This window comes from Phacochoerus africanus, chromosome 3, assembly GCF_016906955.1.
Source record: "Phacochoerus africanus isolate WHEZ1 chromosome 3, ROS_Pafr_v1, whole genome shotgun sequence".
NCBI classification, from domain to species: Eukaryota; Metazoa; Chordata; class Mammalia; order Artiodactyla; family Suidae; genus Phacochoerus; species Phacochoerus africanus.
The window spans coordinates 12,176,178-12,184,411 of record NC_062546.1 but is presented as its reverse complement, the minus strand read 5'-3'; the positions used below and the strand labels follow the sequence as shown (position 1 = coordinate 12,184,411).

At 44.8% G+C, this 8,234-nt stretch overlaps 2 non-coding genes across 2 annotated transcripts; both read left to right on the top strand.

The window, feature by feature from the left end:
• The first annotated feature begins 1,203 nt into the window (after window positions 1-1,203).
• LOC125123814 (small nucleolar SNORD12/SNORD106) lies at window positions 1,204-1,293 on the top strand. The gene has a single exon (XR_007134190.1). It is a non-coding gene; the product is annotated as a small nucleolar SNORD12/SNORD106 (small nucleolar RNA).
• Window positions 1,294-1,499: 206 nt separating this feature from the next.
• On the top strand, window positions 1,500-1,584 carry LOC125123815 (small nucleolar SNORD12/SNORD106). Its single transcript, XR_007134191.1, has one exon. It is a non-coding gene; the product is annotated as a small nucleolar SNORD12/SNORD106 (small nucleolar RNA).
• Window positions 1,585-8,234: the final 6,650 nt, after the last annotated feature.

Sequence of the window (8,234 nt, the reverse complement as noted above, 5' to 3'; positions counted from 1 at the left end):
TGTGATGGCTTGCCTTTTTTTTTTTTTTTTTTTTTTTGGTCTTTTTGCCATTACTTGGGCTGCCCCCGCAGCATGTGGAGGTTTCCAGGCTAGGGGTCGAATCAGAGCTGTAGCTGCCAGACTGCCCCAGAGTCACGGCAACGCCGGATCGTTAACCCACTGAGCAAGGGCAGGGATCGAACCCGCAACCTCATGGTTCCTAGTCGGATTTGTCAACCACTGCGCCACGACGGGAACTCCTGTGACGGCTTTTTTTTTTTTTGGTCTTTTTGCCATTTTCTGGGGTCGAATCCATGGCATATGGAGGTTCCCAGGCTAGGGGTCCAATCGGAGCTGTAGCCGCCTGCCCACACCAGAGCCACAGCCACGCGGGATCTGAGCCGCATCTGCGGCCTACACCACAGCTCACGGCAACGCCGGATCCTTAACCCACTGAGTGAGGCCAGGGATCGAACCCACAACCTCATGGTTCCTAGTCGGATTCGTTAACCACTGAGCCATGACAGGAACTCCTGTGATGGCATTTTTTTAAAGGAAAGCCAAATGTACTTTGTTGGCCTAGTTGCTTTTATTACCCAGAATTTTTTACCCACACTTGTGGCATGTGGAAGTTCCTGGGCCATGGATTGAACCTAGTTTTCGGTTTTGGTTTTTTTTTTTTTTTGGTTTGGTTTGGTTTGGTTTTGCTTTTTCGGGCTGCACCCATGGCATATGGAGGTTCCCAGGCTAGGGGTCTAATCAGAGCTACAGCTGCCGGCCACAGCCACAGCAACACAGGATCCTTAACCCACTACGTGAGGCCAGAGACCGAACCTGCAACCTCATGGTTCCTAGTTGGATTCTTTTCCGCTGTGCCACAAAGGGAACTCCGAACACATTTTATATTGAGTCCTGAAATGCCACCTTAAGGGTGAGATTTCTTGGACCCTGTTTTCCTTGAACTCTGATTCCTTGCATTGAATCATCCTGACGCAAAACCCTGCAATGACATCTCACCTCAGCACAAGCCAGCCATTTGCCCACAGCTTTGCCAAGCACACTGACCTCTCAGATGTAAACTCAAAAGGTAGGAGTGTTTGTCTTAGCTATTACTGCCAGTAGCAGAACACTAGAAGTGCTTTGAATACTACATGAAATTGCAGGTAGAGAATCAGACCAAGTCTAATTCCTGGTTCAGGGTTCTTCAGAGGCCAAGAGCTTCTTACTGGCATATATGATGACTGAACTTTTTTCCCCGACAGATCGACCATGTTGATCAAACTCTCTAAGCCAGTTTCTGTCTGATGTGCCAGTTTGAGCAGCTCTTGTCCTCCACTCCCTTGGGCATCTAGCTGATGGAGCTCATGTTTCCTTGTTTTCATCTTAGGTTTACTAATGGCAGAAAGCAGACTTTGAGTGGACTGTCATTTGGAAAGAATGGGTAAGTCATGTCCATTAACTGCTCCTTTTTAAAAGGGGTTATCCCCCTCACGTTCTGCTTACTGTGACCCAAATATATGGCCATTGCAGCTGATGACTTTTCTCCCAGTCAGATCGACCCTGTTGATCTCACTGAATTAGCCAGTTTTGTCTGATGGCATTGGTCACAAAGACAACCTCAGTTAGTTTTCTGCTTACCATCAACAGATTTTGCTATGTGGGAATTGGGCTTGCTTCAAGGGTTTTTTCCCCCCCTTAACCAATCAAGTTATTGGCTTCATTTGTTGACTTTCTGCAGGGCTAGAGCACCCTGTGTTCCTCAAGGCAATGAGGAAGTGGATTCCAGCCTGATTTTTGCCGTCAGCTTGGTTCAGTCTATCCTGTAACAGGTGAGGTTGTCCAAGTATTAACCCACTAGTAAAATGATTATTAAATGTGCTCAAGGTAGGGAGGTCTTGAGTTTGCCCACTTGGGAGTAACCTGCAGACTCAGTTCCAAGTTGGGTAGATGGGGAAATACCTGGTCATACCAAAAGTTCTAAGAAAGGGTGAAATTAAATGAAGGTAAACCTGTGTGATTAAATTAGTCTTGATTGTATACCTTTAAGCTGACCTCTACAGCCCCTTAAATTGTACCAGTTTCCTGGCTTTTGCCAAACTACTCCCTGTTATGTTCCCAGCTGCCTAACTGCCCTTGATTATAGTGGAGGTGGGATATCAACTTTCTCCACTTGAGTATGATGGGTTTGACTGCAATGCCTCCTATAATTGATTCCCCACTTTTTATGGAAAATCAAAACCTCAGAAGTGGCATTCTCTGATAACTCATTACCCTGAATTTAAAATTTTTTTGTGAAACAAGTGGCTTAGTTTTTGCCGTTTGAAAGTTGTTGCTTTGATGATGACCCCTTAATCCCTAGACTGTCCATTTGAATTCATCTAAATCCAAATGAAAGATCCTCCCATCTGATTAACTAAAGAATATTAATAGTTCCCTAATGTCTGCTTATTTAGGTTGTATTCAGATGTCCCCATATCTCCTAAAGTATCTTGTATTAAATTGTGTTAAGTCCCTCTAGAATCAGCATAAAAAACTTTGTGATCCTGGGTTTTCTCTAGCTCTTAACTAGGTGCTCCCAAACAAGTAAAAGTTGATTATCAGAATGAAGTACTGATTTCTTTCTTTTCAGGGCATTTATCAGCTATGGACTTGGAATACAAGGCCTCAAATGACTGATCCCGTGCTCTCCAGAGAAAGCATGACTTGGTTGATCAGTCTCAAGATGATTCTGCAACCCAGGTGTCCAGAGTTGGAAAAGCCTGTGCCTGCTCTGAAGAATCAGTTGCTAATTTTTAGCCTCTCTATGTGGAAAATAAAGTCCTTTAAATCAAAACGTTGTTGCATTTGATTATTGGAGATAGTGGCTTAGAACAGGGGTAATAAGTAACCACCATATTTTTAGCCCCAAGGGCAGGTAGCAGGTAGATCCCATGCTTGTACATTTTTACAGGAATTTTTCTGATCAGGGTTCCCAGTCTAGGGGCGTGGAATCTAGCTGTAGCTTTTTATCTTTTCTGGTAAGACTTAGTATTGACTCCCTGAATCCCATCCCCTTGAGCATATGAGTATGGATCTAGTGCTTCCAAGGAATAGAAGACTAGCAAGAGGGGACCATTAACCTCTGATAATAGGATGTAAAAGACTTCCTGAAGTCTTTTAATTCCTTGGCACTTTGGAACACCAAGTCTGCCAGAAAGGAATTTATGTGCAGGGAACTAAATCCTGCCATCCAGAGTTTGCAAGCAGTTCCTAACCTGTTTTTTTTGCAACTAGAAAGCCTGTTGGCACCTCTGAGAGGGCCCTGTAACAGGAGTCCCCTAATCTGTCCCTAGATTCCTGACGAGGAAAAAGGCTGAGTTCTCACTGAGCTATAGCTGTGATGGGACCCCTAACCTGGGAACTTTCACATGCAGCTGTTTTGGCCTTAAAAAACAAAAATGGCTGGAAATGTTTCAAGTCAGTAAGTTCTGGGTTAACTTAACCAGCAGTAAGTATAGAACTCTCATAATCAAGCCATCTGTACAGACTTCTTTTTTTTGCATTTTCTAGGGCTGCTCCCGTGGCATATGGAGGTTCCCAGGCTAGGGTCTAGTCAGCTGTGGCTGCCCGCCTACACCAGAGCCACAGCACTGCAGGATCCAAGCTGTGTCTGTGACCTACACCACAGCTCAGCAACGTGGAATCCTTAACCCACTGAGAAAGGCCAGGGATCAAACCTGCAACCTCATGGTTCCTAGTCCTAGTGGATTCATTAGCCACTGAGCCATGACAGGAACTCCTGTACTTTTTTTTTTTTTTTTGTCTTTTTGCCGTGGCATATGGGAGGTTCCCAGGCTAGGGGTCTAATCTGAGCTGTAGCTGCCATCCTACGCCAGAGCCACAGCAATTTGGGATCCAAGCTGCGTCTGCGACCTGTACCAACAGCTCATGGCAATGCAGGATCATTAACCCACTGAGCAAGGACAGGGATCGAACCCGCAACCTCATGGTTCCTAGTCGGATTCGTTAACCACTGCGCCACGACGGGAACTCCCCACTCCTGTACATTTTTAAGTCAACTATATTTCAACAATATGCAACCTTCACCACAGCTCAGGGCAATGCCGGATCCCCCTGGAACTTGCATCTTCAGCGATAGACTCCTTTCCACTGTGCCACAAGAACTCCAATAAAATTTTGTTAAAAAGCCCTTTGTAATAGCTTTGACCCTTTGAGCATCACTAATTGCAGCAGTCAATTGATCTTCAATTTCTCATCAGGACACTTAAAACTGGCTGCAACTGACAATGCCAATCTTGAGGGCTGCACCCGTGGTGTATGGAGGTTCTTAGGCTAGGGGTCAAGTCAGAGCTGTAGCCCCTGGTCTACACCACAGCCACAGCAACTTGGGATCCGAGCCTTGTCTGTGACTTATACCACAGCTCACAGCAACCACAGATCCTTAACCCACTGAGTGAGGCCAGCGATCAATACTGCATCCTCATGGATACTAGTTGGATTTGTTTCCCCTGAGCCACAATGGGAACTCTGACAATGCCAGTCTTGTTTCCTTCCTTTCATGCATTCAACGTAACATGTCCGAAGCAGAAATGATTCCTGCTCCCTTCAACAATTTCTAACTCGGATAGATATTGGCAACACTGTCAGTCTAGTTGCTCAGGCCAAAAATCTTAGTTATCCTCAGACATTTTGCTCTCATTCTCCATAGGCAAATCCTATTGGTTCTCCCTTCAAAATATATCTGACACCCCTTTCATCATCTCCATTGCCACCACCTTCTGGATCCAAGCCACCTTCAGCCAAGCTTTGATTACTGATCTCATCTCCCACTGTTGCTCCCTATGATCCAATCATATGGAGTGCTTTCGAAAACAGATCATACCACTTGTCCAGCTCAACCCTCCCGTGTCTCCCTATCTCACAGTAAAGGCTGGGGTCCGTGGCCTGCCCCATCTTCCTATCCCTTAACCTCTGACCTCATCTCTCCCTTCTCTTCCAACCACACATATCTCCTAGCTTTCTCCATCACTTTAGGTTCACTCCAACCTTAGGATCACCTGGAATGACAAGCCCTAATCAGGTCTTTGCATGGCTTCCTCTGTTTATTCAAATGTCACTTCTGAGGACCTACCGAAAACAATCTTCCTCATCTCCTTCTATCTCCAACCTTGTACTTTTCTTCGTATTGCTTTTCACCGCCTAGCAGATAGTGCCTGTGCATAGACAGTATATGCTCACTGTACATGTTTATATGGCAAATATGTTTATCCTGTCTCTACATTAGGTCATGACTCCGTAGGTAGCAGCTCTCCCTCTGTGGCTCCTCTGTGGCATGTGGTGCAGTGCCTGCCACACGATGGGCTATTCAGTATTAAATGCAAGAATGACTCAGACCATTTACCTTGTGGCAGCAGACTGCTAAGGCACTTGACAGACACACTTTGTTACTCATCACAATGGCCTTGGGAGGAGAGAATTAGTAGGACTCTCACCCTGGCTGCAGACAGGGAAAGTGAGGCTCAGAGAGCTAAGGCTCGCCAGGTCTATACAGACAGAATCAGGTCACAAACTCTGACTTATTCAACTCCCTTTCTCTCTCCAGAAAAAGAAGTGTTTTCTTTTTTTGCATCCCCTGCAGTTTCTAAAGCTGTTCCTCACACATAGTAGGTGCTCACTGGGGCAAAATGGCTAAATGATTTCTGGAAAACTGAAGACACTTGGATTCCACAGAATGTTTCTTTTCTTTTTTGACCACGCCCACAGCATGCGCAAGTTTCCCAGGCCAGGGAGTGAACCCATGCCATAGCAACAACCTGAGCCACTGCAGTGGCAACACCGGATCCTTACTCTGCTGTGCCACAACAGAACTCCCAGAATGTTTCTTTTTTATTTTATTTTTATTATTATTATTTTTTTCTGTCATTTTAGGGCCTCGCTCGCGGCATATGGAGGTTCCCAGGCTAGGGGTCTAATCAGAGCTACAGCTGCCAGCCTATGCCAGAGCCACAGCAATGCGGGATTCAAGCCACGTCTTTGACCTACACCACAGCTCACGGCAATGCTGGATCTTTCAGCCACTGAGTGAGGCCAGGGGTGGAACCCGTAACCTCATGGTTCCTAGTCAGATTTGTAGAACTCCCAGAATGTTTCTTAAAGAAAATTCATTCTCGGAGTTTCCGTGTGGCTCAGTGGGTTAAGGATCCCACGTTGTCACTATAGTGGCTCTGGTTGCTGCTGAGACACAGGTTTGATTCCTGGCCCAGGAGCGTCCGCATGCTATGGGTGTGACCAAAAAAAAAAAAAATGCATTCACATGATTCATTCTATAAATAGCAATAGGATATCTACCAAGTGCCAGGCTCTGTTATAGGCACTAAGGATACAATAGTGAAAAAAGATCTTGCCTACATGGAACATGACATTGCAAGTGGAGAGAAAAGCAATATAAAATAATGTACTGTAGTTGTTATTTAATAATCCATGCAATGTGCTGTTTAGCATTGAGAACTATGTCTAGATACTTACATCGCAACAGAAGAAAGGGAGGAAAAAATGTATACATGTAACTTGTTCCCCATGCTGTACAGTGGAAAAAATAAATGAAATATATATAAAAACATAATAATATGTGCAATGGAGAAAACTTAAGTGGAGAAAAGGAATAGAAAACAGAAATGTAAAGGTATACATTTGAATACAAAGCTCAACAAGAACAGAGAGTGAGTCAGACATGGAGAGCAGATTTGTGGTTGCCGAGGGAGTGGGATGGACTGGGAGTTTGGGGTTAATAAATGCAAACTATCACATTTCAAATAGAGAAGCAATGAGGTCCTGCTGTATAGCACAGGGACCAATATCCAATCTTTTGTGATAGAACATGATGGAAGATAATGTAAAGAGAAGAAGAGTGTGTATATATGTTTGACTGGGTCACTTTGTTGTACAGCAGAAATTGACAGCACATTGTAAATCAACTATAATAAAAATTAAAAAAAAAGAACGAGTGAAAGTGAGTGGTGTATCAGTGGCACAGGATATTCCAGGTCAGTGCAAAGGCACTGAGGCAAAGACCTGCTTGCTGGATGTTGTGTTCAGAGAGTAAAAAGGAGGTCAGTGTGTCTTCTTATGACAAGTTGGAAGATGTGGTCATTTCCCATTTTCCCATCTGGTAATAACTGGCTGTGGCTGGATAACGTTTTATGTATGTAGGCATGTATGTGTATGTATGTGAATATTTTTAGGCAGGTCACGTGCTTTCCAGTTCCCTACAGTGGTCTACTTCCCTTTTTTTTTTTTTTTTTTTTTGAGGGGCATACCCTCAGCATGCAGTTTCCTGGGCCAGGGATTAAACCCACACAACAGCCAGGACCTGAGCCACAGCAATGACAATGCCAGATCCTTAACCAGCTGAGCCACATGGGAACTCTGGTCTACTTCCCTCTGTAATGTACCTGGCCCAGTAGCGATAATAGTAACAATGGCTAGCAGATACGGCTCAGATCTGACATCGCTGTCGCATAGGCTGGCAGATGCAGCTCTGATTCGACCCCTGGCCCGGGAACTTTCATATGCCGCAGGTGCAACCATTAAAAAAAAGAAAAAAAATTAACCTCATTTGACAGTTGAAGGAACAGTCTCAGAGAGGTAAAACAACTTGCCTAAATTCACACGGCTGAGGAGTTCTCTTGCGGTGCAGTGGGTTACAGATCCGGCATTGTCACTGCAGTGGTTTGGGTCACTGGTATGGCATGGGTTTGATTCCAGAACCACAGGTTTGCTTTCTGGCCTGGGAACTTCCACATGCCATTGGCATGGCCAAAAAAATAGTAAAGTCACACAGCCAATAATTAGCAGAGCTGGGACTCGAATCCTATCAGTCTGGCTTTTGAATTTGTAACCCTTGGCTTAATTGCAGTCTCTTACTGAAAGGCAGCCTAACAGATATAGAAAGGAGCCAATTTCCAGTTCTTAAAAGTTCAAATGCTTTTGCTGGACTTCCTTGTTGACAATACACCTCTGAGGTCAGAAGTGGTCCCAGATGCCTACCAGCCAGGGGTGAGAACTTCCCTAGAGAGCTCCCATTCACCTCGAATCTCTTGGTCATTGTCACTGCTTCCCTGAGCCCCAGGGACAATGATAGGCCTTAGATGCCCCCAAGTCTTTGCATCTCATCTCCTCAGTGTCAGTCTCACCAAATATTTAATGCTTCAGACTCATCTTAATTCTTTGTCTTTTTAGCTGAGGAATCTTGGGCA